Consider the following 19,816-nt stretch of genomic DNA (forward strand, 5'->3'; position numbering starts at 1 on the left):
TGTCCCTCCACTGGTGGCTTGTCAGAGGGCCCCTGTGGACTTCCTCTCTGACTCGCGGTACCCGGGCCCGGACCCTCGAGTGGCCAGAAGCACCACTAGACATCCTTGGGCCCCAAGGCAGTGTCAGGAAAGCTACGGGGGTGGGGGGGAGGGGCAAGCGGATGTAGCTTCTCTGCAGGGCAGCTGCGGGCTTCACATCCACCTGCCTTTCCTGCGTTATTTGGGGCGGCTCCCCTGGTGCAGACCTCCTTCCCCACCACTTCTGCGATCCCAGCCACCCTCTCCTTCGCGGTCTCCCTGGTACTCTGAACACACAGCACCTACAAACGCAAGTGCTCCAGCAGCAGCCCCTCCCCACCACCCTGGCAGCCCCCCCTGCTGGCCTCCCTCCCACACCCGCTTCCGGAGGCCTGTCTCCCTCGGTGTGCAGCCTGATCCTCTGAGAAGTGAATCCGATACCTGGTGTTAGTAGTAGGTAATGCTGCCCTCATCACTTTTGGCTTTGCTTTGAATGGAAGCCTTCTGGAGGCTCACTGTCAACCCAGGTGGTGTTGCCTGGAGCGGGGCTCCGGGCAGATAATGTTGGGTGGCTTCACCCCGGGACTCAGTCCCTGCGTGCACAGGCCCGGCTTTCACAGCAAATCCTGGCCGGGAGACTTCCTGGTGTCACCGAGCTTTCGAGTCAGATTAGAGGTCAAGGAAGTACTTGCATGGCACCTGGGGTACTTCCCCAGCATGGACCAGCTGTGGAAGTTACCGGCTCCTGCCCAGGAACTGGGAGAGATCAGTGGGAAGGGGCTTCCCTCCATCTCCAGTGCCCAGCTTCTTTTCCTAACTGGATGCCACGGCTGGTCTCTTCCTTTGGGATTCTCCATCTCACAGCCCCGTCTGCCTCACATGCACCTGCACCACCATCCACAGGCACCGTTTGTCCCCTGTGTTCTGCATGCACAGCAGACACAACACACACACACACACACACACACACACACAGGTGCACACACGCCCGGGAAACAAAGGTGCTTCTCCGGCAAATCTCACCCTCCGGGACGCCCACCCGGCCTTGCTCAGAACCCACTTTTTCTTCTGGCAGCTCTCAAGAGGGCTGGTGTGGCAGTGAGGGTGCCGGGGTGGCAGCATCAGTTGTGTTTAAAACTTGGCCATGTCACCTATATGGTGAACTCCGACCTCTCTCTGCTCACTCGGGGTTTCCTGTGCCCAGGAACAGAGCAGGGGAAAGAGCAGTGGTACCAGCTCTCAGTCTCCTTCAGCCCCTGGTTCTCGGGTCCTGAGCAGCCCAAGTTATGTTAAGGAAGAACAATGTCGGCCTAGCAGCCTCGGCCAGGCCCCGAATTCCTGAGGGGTCAAAGCCTGACTTGAAATCTGCCTGGCCAAGTGTCTCATGCAGAGCTGGGCCGGCGTGGGTGGTTGATAAAATATCATTAGATGGCAGGGGGCGTGACAAAGACCACAAGAATGGGCTCTTTCTTGCTTTCTAGTTGCTTGCTATTAACTTGCTGGGATGTCCTGGATCCCAGGAGAAGCCAGATGGCCCAGGGTCTGAGATAAACAGCCCTGAGGCTCCAGTCGCTTGTTGACAGTCCTTCCTGGGAATAGGCTCTTGGTGGAGTTTCTCAGGAAGGGGATCGGGCATTTGGTTAAAAGGGCAGGGTCTGTGCTACCCACAGCGAGGAAGCAGGTGGAAATAGGCGGAGCCCTGGTGTCTTGGTAAAATCGGCTCTCCAGAGCGAGAGAGAGAGAGAGAGAGAGAGAGAGAGGCGTCTTGATTGGTAGCACCTGCTGCTTCCCGTGATGTGACTATTCCCACCGTGGCCAAGTGCCAGCTACCGGTGTGACCTCACTGAGTGTGAGCCGGGAAGAGAAGCTCACAGGGGAGCAGGTGCAAGCCCGGGTGAGCCGGCCACAGCCCAACACCGTCCGAACGAAGCGTTTTCCTGGACGGGGAAAGAGGACTTTCCTTTATCTTGGAGGCACCTCCCCTTCTCCCCCTGCCTGCCTTGGAGGTCTCAAACGAACCTCAAATACCTTCCTGCCGGAGCTCCCCTGCCCTGCTAATGCACCCTCTCTAGGGGCATGTGAACCTCTTTTCGTGTGACTGTTGATCCCTGTCTTCCTCGCTCGTCTGTGAGCCCTGCGAGGGAGGGGACTCTATAGTTGTGTCCCTGGATCGCTGGTGCCCAGCACAGTGCCTGCCACCAAGTTGGTGTTTAGTAAACAGCTGGTGACCAAGGAAAGAAATGAGGTGAGGCCTGTCCTGGGCTTTGCTCCGAGCTCTGTGATCTTACCCAACCAGGGCACTTTATCCTCTAGCTTTTGGTTTTTTTTCCTTCTTTCCCTCCGCCCCCCATTTGCATATACATATTTTTAAAAAGAATGCAAGATTTCAGAAGGGCAGTGTGATTTGCAAATGTTTGCAGCCCACCTTAGCAACGTGTCCACTTTTTTGTGTGATGTGTGTAGTGTATGTGTGATGTGCATATAGCATATGTGTGTTTGCAAGTGTGTGTGTGAGACAGAGAGAGAAGAAGGGAAGAAGAAAATCTTATAATGAAATGTTTTTGTTTCCTTTTCATGTCCAAGGTCACCGGGTCATAGAAGAATCCATCTGACAGCCAGCCCTGCGGTATTAGATTAATCTCCGTCATTGTTTTCCCAAAAGACTCAAGGCTTCCTTGGAATTCAAAGGGAACTAAGAGGTGCCAATCAGCTCGTAAGTGCCTGTGGGCAGGTCTAGGTCTTAAATGGCCCTGCGGCCCCCTAAAGCCCAGAACAGGGCAGTGCACACAGTGAGAACTCAGAGGCACCTGCTAAACACTTAGCTTCGAGACAGACCTCACCCTGGCAGTGAAAATTCGTCCTCAATACCAGTTTTGGAGGGAACAAAAAGTCCCACCATTTTTTACATGTTTGCTTAGGGACATATGAACAGAAACATCTCCAGAACATTTGATAGGTTTTGGTAGCTTTGATCGTAAAGGCGACCACCTACAATGTATTTCTCCCCGGACTCTAAGAAACACAGAAGATGCTTGTCTCTGGGATTTCTCTTCTGTCCCGGTCCCAGCACTTCCCGGCAAAACCAAAGGCAAAAGCTAAGTTTGGGGCCACTTTCCCTTTGCTGGCTCATTTCAGGGGCCACGGCTCCCTTGCTTTTGTGACCATCCCAGGAATGAGAGGTGAGGGCCGGGTAGGACCACCCCCAGGTCCCTGGTAGGAAAGAAAAGACAAGGGGCTGTTCCCCATGTATGCAGAACATGACATTGCCTTTCCATGGGACAAAGCCACATGGAGGCAGCAAGGAGTGGATCCCAGAAATCTATGGGAGTGATTTTTAGCTGGCTGCAAATGCCCGGTGGCAGGAACAGACCCCGACAGGTGGTGGGGATCGGTCCTGGCCTAAATTCTGGAATGGGGCTTAGGAACCTGGTTGCACCTGTGTATGTAGAAGCTGGACCCAAGGAAAGGGTTGAAAGAGGAACTGGCATGAGGAACACAGGTTGTGATTATGGTAACATACAATGCTAGACCCTTCAAGGCTTAAGTGCCAGGTGCTATGTTAGCCATTTTATAAGCATTACTACCCCAATCTTACAGATGGCTTAACTGAGGCTCACTCTACAAATGAGCAGTAAGTCACAGCGACGCCACGACACTGACCTTCTGTCTTCCTTGTTTGGGGATTTAAGCTCCATTCCCTTCCGTCTCCCTTTACAAAGACCTTAAGCTCCAAAATATTTCCATGAGTCATTGACTGATGTCTGAAATTTAACTTTCTAAGATTGTAATAATTCAAGGAGAATATCTGTTGAAGAGCTTTTAAGTGCCAAATACTGCATGATTACATATTTTCTCTCATTGAACCACCACTTCAAAAAGGGGGTATTGTTATTATATTCCAATTGTACAGTTGAGGAAGCTGAGAATCAAAGGGAGAGTATGTGATGTATTTAAAGTCACCCATCAGTAGGAAGAAAGGACCAAGGCCAGCCTTTTGCTTGCGCTGTTGTCTGTGAGTGGTTCACTGCCTTCCAATGGAGACAATTTGACCGCTGCTAAAAGCATTTGCCCCTAACAGAAGCATCAGGCTGAACCTTATCCAGCATGCATTTCTTAGTACGATGAAGGGTCAGAGATCACCTTTTGATGGAGCCAAAGTTTGAAAGCATCAAACCTCTGCATACCAAGAAGGGGACCTAATGATGGAAGGGGGCCCCACCGGCAAGTTGGCCGATAGGTTTTGTAAACAAAAAGCCAAAGTCAGCGAGCAGTTCTCTGAGGGAGTCGGAAAGGGTTGGTCAGCTCGAGCGTTTTATGACTTCCGAAGCTATGTGACAGACAACCTCATCACCTTAGCCCTACAAAGCAGCTATGAGACCACGTCTGTGGGGAAATACATATTTCTATGGACTGAGTCAGGGCTAAATTAGACATTAGGGTAAGGCAACACATCTGACTTTCATCACCATGACATCATCCTTTAGACCTTGTAAATGTTCATAATGATATTTTTGGTAGGCTGGAATAAGCTGTCTCCATCTGAGGTGTATTACTTTAAACCTACATTTAACAGACTAATAAAATGAGGTGTCGGCCAGCTAATCCCCTGTAGTCATATCCTCAGAAGTATCCAGGCAGCAAAATGAACCAGTTATGAGTAATTGTCCTGAGGTGGCCCTGAGGGCACAGACCCTGACCATCCTGTGTCACTTGGAGTAGTGGGATGACCAGAGCTGTGTATCTGGGACCAGGCATTCCCCTCCCACAGGAGACTCCATGGTCTACATCCCTCGGGATCCTGAGACCTAGGAAAAGGATCCATGGTCTAAAACATCCCCCACCCCCACCTCAAGAACAGGGGTTGACCTAGGGCTGGGGGACGCCTGCCTCATCTACCATGTTTTAAACACGGACCGTCCATCATTGCAGGTGGCATTATGGGAATTCCTTTTTTTTTAACTGAAGCATAGGACCAATGTCTGATACTGAAGGCTCTCCTGGAACCACAATTTTCATAATTATCGCATGATAATCATACTAACTCAATACAGGCCAGTGTGTCTGTTCAGGACCCAGTCTCTGCTGGGCTGTGTGGGATGCTTGATTTCACCCCTCATTGGCCTTTCTGGTACACTTGGTCCTACTCAGCCCTTCACTGAGCTCCTGAAAGTGATGGCATAAGATCCCCCATTCCTTCCCTAGGAATGACCAGTGGCCCTTCTCCATTGATCTTCAGGATCCAGAGATTTCCCCCTGGAGATGGCTGCTCTTCCCTCCCGGGTCTCAGCCTCCCTCAGGTAGAGGGAGGAAGGGAGGTCAGGCTCTGCCCCTGACCAGGACCCACTTGAGTTTAGATTTTTCCCTCCTGCTCCTGTCCTTCCCCCACTCACCTCCCTTCTCTGACTCCTCTCTTCAGTCACACGTCTCAGAGCCTTCCAGCCTCGCTCTCTGTCCTGCTGAATATTAAAGCTCACATCCAGCTCTGGTCTACAACAGCTCCCCGGGCCACCGTGCATTTACCAGAGGCAGCCAAGCCTCCACAGCCCTGCTCTACCTGCGACCCCTTAGCTGAAAGGGACTCCACAAACTATTTGTGCAGCCCATGTCATGCCTCCTCCAGGCAGCCTTCTCCAAAATGCAGATCCCACGCATCTCCTTTCCTAGCCTTCTGTCATAATCCACGTCTATGCCACACTTACCAACCTCATGCATTCAACCAATGCTTTTTGAGCTCAATACAGCAAAGCTCCAACCCTCATTCTTACATTCCTGTGGAGGAAACAGCACACAAACAGACGAATACTAGAATTAAGTACTGTAAAATAAAGCACGGGAAGGGGCTAGCTAGAGTCTACCGGTGGCTGGGTTTGGTAGAGAGTGGAAATAGATATTTTAAATTAGGCAATCAAGAGGTGACCTCTGAACAGAGGTTAACAAAAGTTAGCCATGCAAAGAAGACCTGTGGGCAGAAGAGTCCCAAATAGCAAGCGCAAAGACCCTGAGACAGTAAACAGATTAGTGTGCCGGAGACCTAGCCAGGAGATCAGTGTGGCTGCCACATGGCAGTCAAGGAGAGGAGAGATCCAGGATGTTGGAGACAGGGGCAGGGTCCAGACCATAGAAAGGCAGGGCTTCTCCCAGTAGGGTTTCAACCCTACTGACACCTGGAGCCGGGTAACTCTTTGTTGCAGGTGGCTGTCCTATGGACTGTAGGATATTTAGGGCATCCCAGGACTCCACTCCCTAGATGCCAGTGTCACCATCCCCACCTCCCACTTGTGACCATTAAAATTTATCTCCAGAGCCTGCCAGATGTCCCCCGGGTGACAGGGGACAGGTAGAAGTATGGATTGTATTCCATGTGTAGTGGGACGACATTGGAAGGTTGAGGCCTGAGAAATCATGGGACGTGACTGACACCGTTAAAAGGGCACACTGATTGCAGTGGGGTTAAAAGAGTGGAGGCAGGGGGCTCCATGAGGAGGTTCTGGAGTAGTCTGGGGGACAGGTGATAGCGGTCTGGACCAGGCAGTGGCGGGATGGTAAGCAGTGATTGCATTCAGAATTTATTTTGAAATCAACAAGACTTGCTGGTGGATTGGATGAGACGTGACCAGGAAGGTAGACACAAGGATGATTTCTAGCTTTGGGGTCCGAACAACTGTGGGGATAATGATGTCATTATCTAAAATAGGGAAGGCTAAAGTAAGACCTAAATCTGCAATATCCAAGTGGACGGGGCAGTAGCCCATGAGACCTAGGGGCTCAGGGGAAAGGTCCACATTGGCAACAGACACTCAGAAGTGGTGGACTGTATTTAATGCCTGGGGAGGATGAGATATCCAGGAAGAGAGTGATACAGAAAGGGAAAGAGCCTGGACTGAGCTCAGGGCATTCCAACATTTAGAGGTCAGGAGAAGGCAAAGCCACCCAAGGGGACAGAGAAGGGAGAAGGGACATTAGGAGAGCTCATGTCCCTGTGGCATCTGACCCTGTAACTACATCCACCATATCCTGTCCACGGCCGGGTCGACAAGTAGCTGAGCAGCTCCTGAGGCATCCATTTGTGCTCAGCGTCAACGACCCCTACAACACCGGGTTTTGGGCAACCAAATGACGTAGCAGAAGTCACCTTGTCTAATCCTTCCCAAGAAGTTCTGTTAGTCCCATTTACAGCTCAGGAAATTAGAAGTCAAAAAGGTACAGTAACTCACTCTCAATCACATGTGTTTTTAGCACCCCCCAGACCTGGAATCCTGGAGGGGCTGATTCCACGTTCCCACTTTTTCCACAGTGCCCTTGGCCTCTTGCGTTAGGCCCGTTCAATACCCGGCATAGGCTCTGTTCCCATCGTGGCAGGAACAGCTCATCTCTTCCCAAGCTTACGCGAAATGCTTTCACATCTGCTGCTGCGTTTGGTATGGGCGGGAGGGAGCTAGCATCACTCACGTAGGGCAAGTGACTGTCAAGGTCCCCTACCCAACCAAGGGCAGAACCAGCGCTGGTACCCGGAGCCCCACACTCCTCGTCCAGGGCTTTCACACCTCACTTTGTTTATCCACAGCCAAGGTGCTTCCCCAGCTGGCAGCCATAGTCAAAGCAGCAGCCCTACGCGGTACAGAGGGGCAATATCATTACTCTCATTGTACAGATTAAGACTCGGAGGCTCAGGGAGGTTCTGCGATTTGACCAGGTTACACAGCTAGAGAAGGCTGAGCCAACGATAAACCCCTGGTCTCCCGAATCTGAGTATGACCGAGGTGAAAGAAGTACTCTATACCCGACTTAGCCATTTTTTCTTTCTTACATAACAACCTTTCCAGCCCATGAAAGAAAGAAACTCCAGACAGGTTTGTGGAGTTCTCCCAAGCATGAGTTTGCCAGTCAGAATTCTGTAATGGGGCCATAATCATTCAAGAAGTTGACATGATGAGAAGGGGACCTTCTGTGTGCTGTGCCAATTTAAATTATTATTTTGCTTAACCATCAAGATCCTTTAAAAAGAACCTTTGAAACATATTTTTGCTTTATTAAGCCATCCACTTCCTCACATGCCCTGCTCTTTTTTAGAAAAATTCAAAACAACAACACTGAAAAGCCCTCCCCCCCCCCCAAATATTTCCTTCCAATTCCAAGACACAGAGATGCTGACACACGGGCGTGAAGTCTGGAGTCAGGCTTTGGGTGTCTGACCTCTTCAGAAAAGAAAACGAAAACATTTCTGGGTGTTCACACTTTCCCCCAGAAAGGACAGACACCACACTCTTGAACCCAGATGAAAAGAAAGGTAATTCATTTCATGCCTAAGAAACATTCTTGGTCGTGTGTCATGTTCTGGGACAATTGATTCCATTTGTCACTGCAAGTTTCAGGAAGGGTGGAAATATGCTTCTCCCACCCCCGCCTTTGGGGCACAGAAAAAGTAAGTCGGCGTTTGTTTTTTCCTTAAAAATAAAAACAACCACAAAACCAGGTGCAATGATGATGTATTTAAACAGCGTCTTGGCTGTTTCACCTGCTGTCCGCGCAGGCTCCAGGGCTCCGCTCAGTATAACCCACCTGCTTGAGGGAAGGGACTGGGTACATGCAGGAGTGTCCCTCTGTTATAAATGTTAGTTACAATGTGCAACTGACCTGGTGATGTTAATTTCATAGGGCATAGCCCAATGAGTGGTGGAGGGGAGAGAATTCCCTTACAGAGACAGAAATTAACACTAGGACCAGGTCCCTTTTCTCCCCTTCTGCCCCACTGCCCTGAAACCTCAAAGAGAGATGTCTTAAGTGCCCGGAAAGGAGCATTAAATCTTTGGTCTGGACAGGAATTCAGCATTTGAGGAGATGTCACTAATAATCCTCTTTGAGTGTTAGTGGTGAAAATGGGGCCCAGGGGGAGGGCATTTTATGAGGAGAGAGCTGGAATGAGCCCCAGGGGAGCACGAAGAAACACAGATGAGGGGGGGAAGGTGACAATTCCACGTGAACAAAGAGGCAGGCAGTTTGTCATCACTGATCTGTCTTCAGGGGCTGCATTAGCCAGGCTCTCAAGAAAATTGGGACATTTCACCTTTGTGGCCCCAAACTAGGATTCCGGTGTGGGTCGCTCAGGTACCGCCTGCCAGGAAGGGGAGGTCTTGGGTCAATGATAGATTGTGGGCCAGGGTGAGGGCTGGAGTTAGGATTAGGGTTTGGTTTGCCCGAAGGTGGCTGTCCCAAGTGTCCACATTAGGAGGCTTTAAGCTGTTTGTACCAGGAGAGAAACAAACCCCCGGCATTGGGGCAGTCTGGAGCCTCGCTCATGAGAAAATGTTAGGCTCTCTCGTCTGGGCAGGAACTTCTTTAGTATTTTGACAATGTCAACATTTTAATGGTATCTTAGCTCTGCTGCCCTTATAAAAATATACTAAAGGGGAAGGATGTGATTTGTGGGAACAGAAGCTCCCTCCAGAGTCACTGCATCCGCACTAGGACCAAAGCATTTGTCCTAGTCCCAAGGCCAGGAGAGGCGGCGATATCCCTCTGGTGGTTCCCAGTGATAGGGAAGGATGCCTTGTGCCCCTTGGACAATGAAGCCATGGTCATGAGTGGGCAACAGGATCACAGGGAGATGGCTCTGCAAGCATGAAATGGGAGAAACATGATCTAGAAGGTGGGAACGAAGACAAGCTTGGTTTGCCAGAGAAACAACAAAATTCAGGGATGATAAAATGGAAGTCATAGTTCTGATGAGGTTGAGTAGTGATAAAGGAGAAGGAGGGGGCGAGGAGGAGGAGGAGGAGGATGGGGAGGAGGGGGAGGGGGAGGAGGAGGGGGAGGGGGAGGAGGAGGAGGGGGAAGGGGGAGGGGGAGGGGGAGGAGGGGGAGGGGGAGGAGGGGGAGGAAGGAGAAGACAGATGATAACAGCAGCTCTCACAGAGGGCCACTTTGGTGGCAGGCACTTCATACATCTTTGTCACTTAATCTACACAACAGCCCTATGAGGATGGAATTCATCTGACCACCCAGAGAAGGACACTGATGCTGTGAGAACTCAGGTTACCCAACATCACACAACCGGGAGTCACAGAGCTGGGACTTAACTCCAAGTTTGTCTGGCTTCGGAGCTACGCCCTTTTCTAAACCATGCCGCTGTCTATACCAGTAGCTTTTAAACTTTTTAAACCATGACTCGTCATGAAAAAATTCATTTTCCATCATGATCCGGTTTGCACATACGTACGTGTAAGCGTGCATACCACTAAAACACAAGTTTCATGAATACTTTTTGCTACATGCAATGCATTTTGATTTTTAAAAATTTTATTCTACTCTCTTGCATTGAGAGAGAGAGAGAGAGAGAGAGAGAGAGAGAGTTATACTACTAAATTGGTTTCATATCCCCCTGATGGGACTCAATCTGTATTTTGAAAAAAGTTTTCCTTTCCTCTACTCGATGGCAGTTGATTTGAAATGTTTTTCAACTTCCTGCTTGATCTTGCTGGATGCTGGGCAGCATCTCTGCTTCTGAGGCATGCTGCTACTCATGCACTCAGGACCATCCCTCTGGTGGAGGGGGTCATCATCAATCAAATATTTCAGAAATTACAAATATCTGACAAAGCCATTTGCTTGGAGAACAGTCAGTCCAGGAAACCATCCAGAAAACATAACCGCTGATCTCAGGCACCAACTAATACAATATTTTAGGCAGTTGACGCATGCTTGCAAAAGAACTCTTTTCACTGCTTTCGGAGCCTAAAGGACTCCTCTCGCCTCACGAGGCAGTGTGTGCTCATGACCTAACAATAACGCCAGAGGGAAAGAAACACACAAGGTCACGTGGGGAATCCATCAACCCACCGTCAAGACTCACGTTGCCTTTCTCAATTTTTCGTGAGCACACCTAGGATCTGAAATTGGACTGCTCTTTAGGGGAGGGTGTGTGTCTCCACCCTGGTCTGGGATTTCGGGGATAAATCTGTTTCGACAGCTAGGGACAGTGACAGGGTTGGTTGCATCAGGGTCAGGTCATGGAAAGTGAAGTCCAGATCAGATGGCTCAGCACGAGTCAGCCCTGATGAGCCGTGGACTCGGTGACTTCACTCCAAGCAATGTGCACGCTAATTGAGAAAACATGTTCCTGTGATGGCCTCATGCAAAAATCCAGATTTACGAATTTTTTTTTTATTCCTAAGAATTCCTTGAATATTTGCCGTGCGTGTCTATACAGCCTCCCGGAGTCCTTTTCCTTCTTACTGAGTAGAGCTGTGTTTTTCTGCTGTGGCTCAGGTCAGGTTTTTAAAAGGGTGGGATCCTGATGGAGAACAAGTAGGCAGGTGGCCACAGGCCGTGGGGAGAAAGAGGAGGAGGGCGAGAGATGAGAAAAATAACTACACCTTCTGTCCTTTTTCTGGGGCAGAAAAAGCGACTGAGACCCAAGTCCTTACAGAGCAATGATCCACAAAGCTCAGTGAGGGGCCCTTCTCCTTCATGCTTCTGGCTCTGTATTCTTAAAGCCCCCCCCCCCCCCCCCCCCCCCCCCCCCCCCCCCCCACCCACCCCAGCCAGCCTGAGGAGCAGGCTTACTGGGCACTCCTTCATTGCAGGTTCTGGGCTAAGTTTGGGCCTTCCAGCATCCACTTCTCTGACCTCTCGACTGCCCGCTAAGATTGGCATTGTGATTCCCTCTTACAGATGAGGAAACTGAGGCACACAGGGATTAAGGAGCATGGTCAGAGAACCAATAAGAGGTGGAACCATGGGATCGGGAGCTAGTTCTGTCTCTTTGTGTGCCAAGGTTCCTTCTATACCCAGCAGCCCCCCCCCCCCCCCTCCAGGAAGCCCCCCTGGAGTGCACCACATCATTCAGACCGCTCCCCTCCTGGGGCTCCTACAGCCACCGCATTAGCACTTCTTCAGCTAGCTCCCCTGGTCCCATCCTCATGCTGCCCTCAACTGCTCCAAGTGTGTTAATCTAACTGAGAAGATAAAAAAGCCTGCTGACAGATTCTGTTGGGTCTGCATGGGTGTTTTGAAAGTGAGGACATAATACATTTAAGCTCAAAGTTTTGACTTCTCTTGAAAAGTTGGAAGACCTGGCCACATTGGCCCTACAATCCCGCAAAGCGACAGATGGCTTGTCCCCTTTGGACGGGGCGCACTCTGGAGCTCACCGTGGTCCCCACCAGCCTCTGGACTTACCTCACTTATGTTATCTGATGAGCCTGTAAAGCCATTTCAATCTCGACTCCTGAGCAAACTCCTTGATGAGATGGGATCATGATTTATATGGATCGTGAACCCCCCCATCGCGCCCAGTCTCCCTGGTTAGTGCCTCAATAAAGAGGCTGAGAAAAAGGAAAATCAATCCACAGGCCTGATGTCTGGGGGACCTGCCTCCCCAGTGGGGTGGGGGCTGTGTCCCCTTTAACCACAGGGTATAGGTGGTTCAGTGACAGCTACTCAGCCAGGGACCCTTGGTCGGGAGAAGCACAACCGGCCTGCTGTCATAGAAAAATTCACTTCCTCCTTCTTTCTCCTCTTGTAAACTTGATAAGATACATAAAATCCCCAAGACACAAGTGGTTGGAGGAGGAGGCGTTGGTATGTGGGGTAAGGAACCAAAACACTGTTAAAGCTGCCAGTGCAAATGGCCATTCTCAAGAAATGCCTTATTTAGAGAGCACTGCCTAACGTTGCTGAAGTAAAAGTCTGAGGAGAAGTTGGCCTCTGAGAGAAAATTATCCACGCGTCGTCTTTCCCCTGGACGTTATGAGGCAAAAAGAATTCAGAAATGAAGGCTTTGGTTAAAATTCTATCAAAATGAGTATGTTAATTACAGAAGGTCCAAATATAGGTGAGTAAGTTCCTAGAAAAGCCTTCAATGCTGTTAAAGAGATTTCTTCCCTCCATGCAGCAAAGCTTTTGATAGAGACGCAGAGATCTCAGAAGCGTAAGGATGGGTGGCTCAGTCGGTTAAGCATCCGACTCCGGCTCAGGTCATGATCTCATGGTTCGTGGGTTCGAGCCCCACGTCGGGCTCTGTGCTGACTGTGCGGGGCCTGCTTAGGATTCTCTCTCTCCCAATCTCCCTACCCTTCCTTGCCTCAAAATAAATAGATAAACTTTGAAAAGGAAAAAGTGCAAAGCTGATAGTGTCTGACCTGAAGTGAAAAAGCATGACGGGATGACCTCCTCAGATGAGTCCCTCCGAGGGAGAACACGAGGGAAGGAGAGTCGTGCCTGCGTGGTACCTCCCATGTGCCTGGCAGGTGCTGGCGTGCGTCCCACTTACTACGCGCCACAGCCCGAAGGAGCGGGTACTACTCTACTGTTACTTCTGTTTCATGGAAGAGGACCCCATACCACAGGTGACCCCTTGCAGCTCTCTCTGCTGGGTGGTCACCCCTCTCCCCTCTGTCACCTGTGTCACCTAGTCCAGCATCTCGTAGGCAGTTAGAGCCCAGCATGGCTCCAACTTCAAAACCACCGTCCAAAGGGACCCTGCCTCTCTTGGCATCTCCCACACACCTCAGGGGTCTGACACCTGGTTATTGACAAGGATGAGGCGGTAGCCCAGGGACTCAGCCTCCGAGCCAGGTCTGCCCGAGTCCAAACATGGGATGGCGTGTCACCAGATTGAAAAGCAAGTCACTTTGTCCATGCCTCAGACCCACAGTGCTGAGGGGAGGCAGGACCTCCCTCCACCACCCACCTGGGCCGGGCGCTCATGGCTTCTACCAGACGGCCGGGCCTCCTTCAGCTCCCTTGGGGACAGCATGCAGAATGCAGACACACGAGCACGTCACCAACCCCGGCTACCGAAGGAACAGCCAGAGGAACTGGGAGACTCAGCCCATCTGTACTAAGTGGTTATTGGGAAACGATTCCGGCAGTGGTGGATCCTACCTGCCCTCGATGTGGGGTGGCTTGGGCCGTTCCCTCCCACTGACTCGGGAGCCAGGTCCTTGCACTTGCAACCCTCCACCTGCAGAAGCCAGCGCAGGAAGGTGCCGGAGCATCTCCAACTGCTTTGCCTCGTGGTCAGTTTTCGGGAAAACCCTGACTGTCTGACTCTGACTAATCCTACTACTAATGAAAAGACTCTCTGCATGTGGAAGGGGTTGGCCCAAGTCTTGGGCAACTTAAAAAGCCACTGCTGCTGGTCCCACCTGACAGACTGCATCACCAGACCATTCTTGGCCTCATCAGGGATCTCCTCAGGTCTCCTATGTCCTTCCCCCACCCCCTCATTAAGAGTCAACTCTAAACCCTGCCAGCCCTCCTCTATTACTTGGGGGCGGGGGGAGGGGTGTAGCAAGCAGGTGTTTCTAGAACACCCTCCCAAGATGGCATTCATTTCAGCCCTCTGCACTATGAATAATCAACCGGTTCCATCTTTTGTCCTACAGTGAGAGCTTGGGGCGGGCGTAAGTATAACATGAGCTGTTCTCCTTGAGAATAAACCCAGTGTTCCAAGCACCACCCCCTCCACTGTAGCATTGCTGGCTGACTTTTTTCAATCAAATGTCACATTTTTTGATTCCCATTTATTCTCACAGCTTGGGCACAGTTGTATTAATTTGCTATCAACATGGCCCCATGTTGTATTAAGTGCCGGCAGTGCCGGAGAGGGTTCTGCCTTCTCATTCTCTCATTCAGGAAAGGGACCTCCTGGTGCCAGAGTGTGATCCATTTAGTAAAGGAAGGAAGGATTCCCTCCCAGAGCTGCGGACACCCGGGGCAAGCAGTCTGCCTGTGTTTTTAACAGCATATGGCAGGGAAGGAAAGCTGCCATGCTCTAATACCACCTGTCCCTTCCCCCCACTCTTGCTGGTTTTCTTTTCATGTGGGTCATTTGTAGTCATACTCCAGTGACAAAAGGGACAGAGTGATTCCTGGTGGGACCACAGCACTGAGGTTCCTGCCAACGGCCTCCTGGAGACTGATATGTTGGTTCTTGGAGATGAAGCCCCAAGTCAATGATTAAATAATTGATGCCCTGAGAGTGGGGCCTGGAAGAAAGGCACTTATTGGTAATTCCCAAGGGAATTTTTGACCGAGAAGAGTATTATCCTTTTAATAGGCATTTACCCATATATGAGGGGCAGTGGCGGGGGGTGGGGGAGGTGAATTTTTGGTTGTCGCCATGACTTCTGGCATTTATTTAGTAGGCAAGATAGGGATGCTAAGCTTCCTGCATTATGTAAGTAGGTCACTCTTAACCAAGAATTGTCCCCAAAGTAAGTCCCATTGGGAAACACTATTAATTCAATACAACTGTCCTATAGATTGGAAAAGTGAAGCCTGACAGGTTGAGTGACTTGCTCAAGGTCACAAAGATTTTTTCTCTCCTGCTTCCCAACTCAGGACTACTACAGAACGTTTGCCCACAATACAGCAAAAAAATGTCAAGAGATCATCTCAGTGTTTCAATCTGATTCCTACTATGTCAGAGTCTGAGGCCAATGGTCTATAGAGGCTCCTCAAAAACATGTAAAGCAGCCAATAGAAGAAGAATAAAAAACATCAGGAAGCTTGAGAAACTCTTTTTTATTGTATGTTGGCATTATTCTGGTCTTGGCCAATCATTGTGGCGGAAGGTCTAGTCTCCTTGGTTCTAACAGTGACAGTTCCATCCCTGTGCACACCTGATCTAAAGGCCAATGACTCCAAAGCCTTGGTTTCCCCAGCTGCATTTCTGCCTCAGGGCCATCCTGGTGTTACTGCTCTTTGGAGTTTGGATGTCAACCGTGTGCTCACTGTCAAGACGCAAGGTCCCTGGGAATGGGTCGGGGAACGGTCTTCCACCTACATTTATCTGCCTAATGCTTAATGCCACCATAAACTGTTCTGTGACACTGGTCCATCATAGAGTTGATTTCTCAAGACTGGGTGAGCTTGAGAGCTGACAGTTTAGGTGGTGGTTTGCAAGATCGGAAGTGCCAGTCAAAGAAAGAGAAACCCTCTCGGAACATAGGTTTTATTTTGCTCAGACCTAGCCAGAAAAATTTTTTAATGTTTTATTTATTTATTTTGAGAGCAAGCGTGACTGGGAGAGTCAGAGAGAGAATCCCAAGCAGGCTCTACACGGCCATCACGGAACCCGACAAGGGGCTCGATCTCACAAATCGGGAGATCATGACTTCAGCAGAAACGAAGAGTCAGATGCTTAACCGACTGAGCCACCCAGGCGCCCCTGATACCCAGAGATTTTAAGTGAATCCTCAGCAAACCTTCCACTGCCTCCTAAGAGCAGAGTATTTGCTGCCAGCAAACGTCTCCAAGGCCTGCTCGGGACCCCGAAATCCCTACCGGTTCTTACTGGGAGCAGATCAATGGCTGGGGCTCTGGTCCCTGGTCTTGCACTGATGTTGGCTCAGGGGTTTGGGCGTTGCCTCCACTCCAGGCATAGTAGGGAAGAGCAGTAGGACGTCTCCTGGTAATTTCTCTGCAGCTCAATGCAACTGCCGCTGCAAAGGGCACTCGACTGTGCCGCAGGAGTGCTCAGTGCTTGTTGCAAAGTGAAGAGGTGAGACTTTCTCATCAGTTTCATCTCAGTAATGATGAGAAACTTCCCTCAGGCTCCAGCCCTGCCCTGCCATGCCCTACCCTCCCTGCTGATGTCGGCAGGCAGCCGGGGCCCCCTTCCTGGTCCTGGCCACTGCCAGAATTTCTCCACGGAGGAGAAGAATGTCAAACCTCCCTCTGGGCCCCCAGCTGGGGGTGATGCGGGGTGGGTAATAGGAGGAGGTGAGAACCTCACTGCTTTGAGAAGGACTAAAGGTGCAGGAAGAGTCACCCAGACTAGGATGACTGTCCCCAGCGGACCCAATTTTCCCACTTGCTGGTAGGCTTGGGCTGCTTCAGGGGTGACAAGGCTGCCCAGGGAAGGGGTGGCCCCAGCAGCTGGTTATAAAATCCTCTGAGGGACTCCTACAAGTCCATCCACACATGGGTCCCCACGCTCCTGGGACCTTGGTTTCCCATTTGTGGTGCCTCCTAACATTTTCCCCTTCAAGGCTGCCCTTTCTTTCACCTGCATAAAAACGTTGGGGAAAGGAGGAGGGGTTTGGCAACACGTGACGCGAACCCCACCCCCTGCAACTGACGGACCCAAGTATAAGGAACACCACGCGCTTCTTCAGCGAGTCAATGCCAGCAGCGCCAGACCCAGCCCCCAGACCACTCCTCCCCGCCCTCTCTGCCCAGTCCGCAGTCCCCTCTGAACCTCCGGGAACACTGCCCAACATGGATTGACATTTGGGTTGCCGAGGCTGACATATGACTTATTCCAGAATAAGATCCACAGAAGGCGCCCATCCAGATCTGATGTAGCCCTTTCCTCTGCAGAGGGAGCAAGTTTCAGACGTTCGGTAAAAAACCGAAAACACTGCGCAAGACGGGCGGGCAGGGCCCAAGTGCTGCTGCCCTTTCTGTGCTGCTCTGGAAGGGAGAAGTATTCCCCTCCAGCGGACTGAACTGGCAGCTTCAAGAGCCTGAAGACCCTGCAACGGTGTCACTGGTGGGCCTTCCACCACCATGTGTGAATTTGCAGAAGGCAGCTGGCCCTGCACGTGGAGGGGAAGAGGGGGCTGGCCCTGGCAGTGGGTGTGCCCACAGGATGGAGCCAGGACAATTAATCAAGTGCCTTTTCTCCAGGATTTCCATTGGCCTCAGATGACAGATGGGGCAGAGGCACCCAGGAGAGCACTATTTTGGTTTCCAGCTGGGAACGTGCACTAAGTTTTCCTTAATACCCACAGCACCCAACAGGCTTTGCTGTAACACACTTTAATGCATGAAACACCCATAAATTATCCTTCAAACTGTTACAACTTCCAACCTGGAACAACTTGGAAAAACCAGCCTAGCAAGCAGGATCTTTTTTAATCTCTCAAGTCACAAGGGAAGAGAAAGTTCAAGCAGAAAACACCTTCCATGAGAATCTCAGAGATTTTTTTTTTTTTTTGAAAGGAGAGTTGTAATCAAACACTGCTAAGCCGCTTGTTCGTGTTGACCCAAAGATGCCGCTTCCTGACCTCTGAGTCCTCTCTCTGCCTCCCCTCTGTCCTTGCCGTCTGGACCCAAGGCGCTGCCCGCCCCACCCCTCCAGCTTCTCCTACACCTGGCAGCAGACAGCTGGAGGTGAGGCCTGTGACCCAAGTAGCCGGGTTAAGCCTTGGCGACCTCGGTCCAGCGCGGCTCCTTGGAGGTCCCCTGGTGCACAGGCTCCTTCTGTCGAGCCCTGGGGCCCTCACTGGGGTCTCCCAGACCTCCAGCGACTCGCGGAGGAGCCCAAGGACCCTTACTCGGTTCCCTGCACCGCTTCCAGTGAACCCTGCCCGGCTCATCCCCTCACCTGGGGGCGACGTAGCACTTTCCGGACTCCGCGCACACACCAGCCCGCGCGCGCTGCGCACTCGCCCGCCGCGGCGCAGACCACCATTCCTCCCGCCCCGGCGCGCTCGCAGCCCGCGCATCCCTCTCTCTACGCTCTTTCGCGCTCCCTCACTTGCGCGCGGCCCCCTTCGCCCTGGAGCTGGTAGTCCCTGGCACAGCCGTTGCTGCCACTGCAGGCTCCAGGGATGCCTCCCGGACTTCGGGCCATCGGGAGACCCGGAACTCCTCGACCAAAGAGCGAGAGAGAGCGCTGCTCTCCCGGACTCGCCCGCCTGCCCAGGCTCCCGCGCTCCCACACCCACTCGGGACACTGCTGCACTTCAGCCCGCGGGAGCCTCGGGGGTTCCCGGAGATCTCGCCAAAACAGGATCCATGCACTCTCTCCCGGGGAGCCCAACCGCGCCAGCCCGCGCCCCCTGCCCGCGCTGCGCCCCTCTCCGCGCTCGGTTCGGGGCAGCCTGACTCACCGCTGCGCTCCCCTCCGGCTCCCAGCGCTCTCTGCTGTGCATGAGCGCCGAGCTGCTCTAACACAAGCTTCTTGAATTCTTAGCCCCTCCTCCCGGACTCCTGAGTCACTCACTCCAAATCCTTCCCCCCACTGCAACCCTCCCCAGCCCCGGCCCAGCACCTGCTCTGGTGGGCGGAGGTGTCGGGCTATCAGGGGTCCTGGGTGTTACAGATCGATAGCTCCCGGGAGGGCCGGCTCCACACAGCCAGGGAAGGGTTCAAGTCTCCGGAGGTCAAAGGGAAACGCACCGGGGTCGGAGGGGCCGCGCGCGCAAAGCCTGGACGGGGATTTTCTGGGGCATCAGGCGGGGGTGCCGGCTCCGGACGCCAAAGGGCCAGCAGGCCGTTGTGGGCGGAGTTGCCCGGAGCTCCCCGCACCTCCCCGCCCTTGCCTCGCGCGTCGCCTGCAGCCAGAGCTCCCGGGGTCCGCCCGACGTCACGCTCGGTGCCCTAGGCTCTCTGGCTGCCTCTGCTCCTAGCAGCCAGAGAGAAAAGCCAAGAGAGCTTTCCGCCTGGGACGCCACCCGACGCCCGGGGAGAAAAGAGCACCCAGGGAAGCTTGGCGAGATGCAGGTGCGGGGCTCCTCTGATTCAAGGGAAGGAGGCGTCTCGGAAAACCAGAACCAGCTAGAAGGCCCCCAGGCAGGGGCAAGTCGGCGTGGGGACAAGGGCTAGAGTACTTAGGCAGCAGGACTTAGATTCAGGGCTAGAACTTAAGGGCCCAGATTCCAGAAGCTTCCTTGCTGGGATCACTGATCCCTCTGAAATTGTAGGCGAATTTGTATGGCTGTGTTTGATGTGTGGATTTTTCTGGGTAGAGGGTCTGCAGCTTTCTTTAGCTTTGTTAAGAGTTTGTCACTCTAAACTGATCTAGGCAGAAAGAGCCTCTGCCCAGCCTTAGGCCCTAAACAAA

The 19,816-nt window shown here is 52.0% G+C and overlaps 1 protein-coding gene across 1 annotated transcript in view; it reads right to left on the bottom strand.

The window, feature by feature from the left end:
• The window catches only part of NGF (nerve growth factor), a 53,078-nt gene extending 34,171 nt beyond the window's left edge, over positions 1–18,907 (bottom strand). The window contains exon 1 of the mRNA XM_030327180.1: positions 18,864–18,907. The gene's annotated coding sequence lies outside the window, so the exon portion shown is untranslated. The remainder of the gene's footprint in view (positions 1–18,863) is intronic.
• Positions 18,908–19,816: the final 909 nt, after the last annotated feature.

This window comes from Lynx canadensis, chromosome C1 (genome assembly GCF_007474595.2).
Source record: "Lynx canadensis isolate LIC74 chromosome C1, mLynCan4.pri.v2, whole genome shotgun sequence".
NCBI classification, from domain to species: domain Eukaryota; kingdom Metazoa; phylum Chordata; class Mammalia; order Carnivora; family Felidae; genus Lynx; species Lynx canadensis.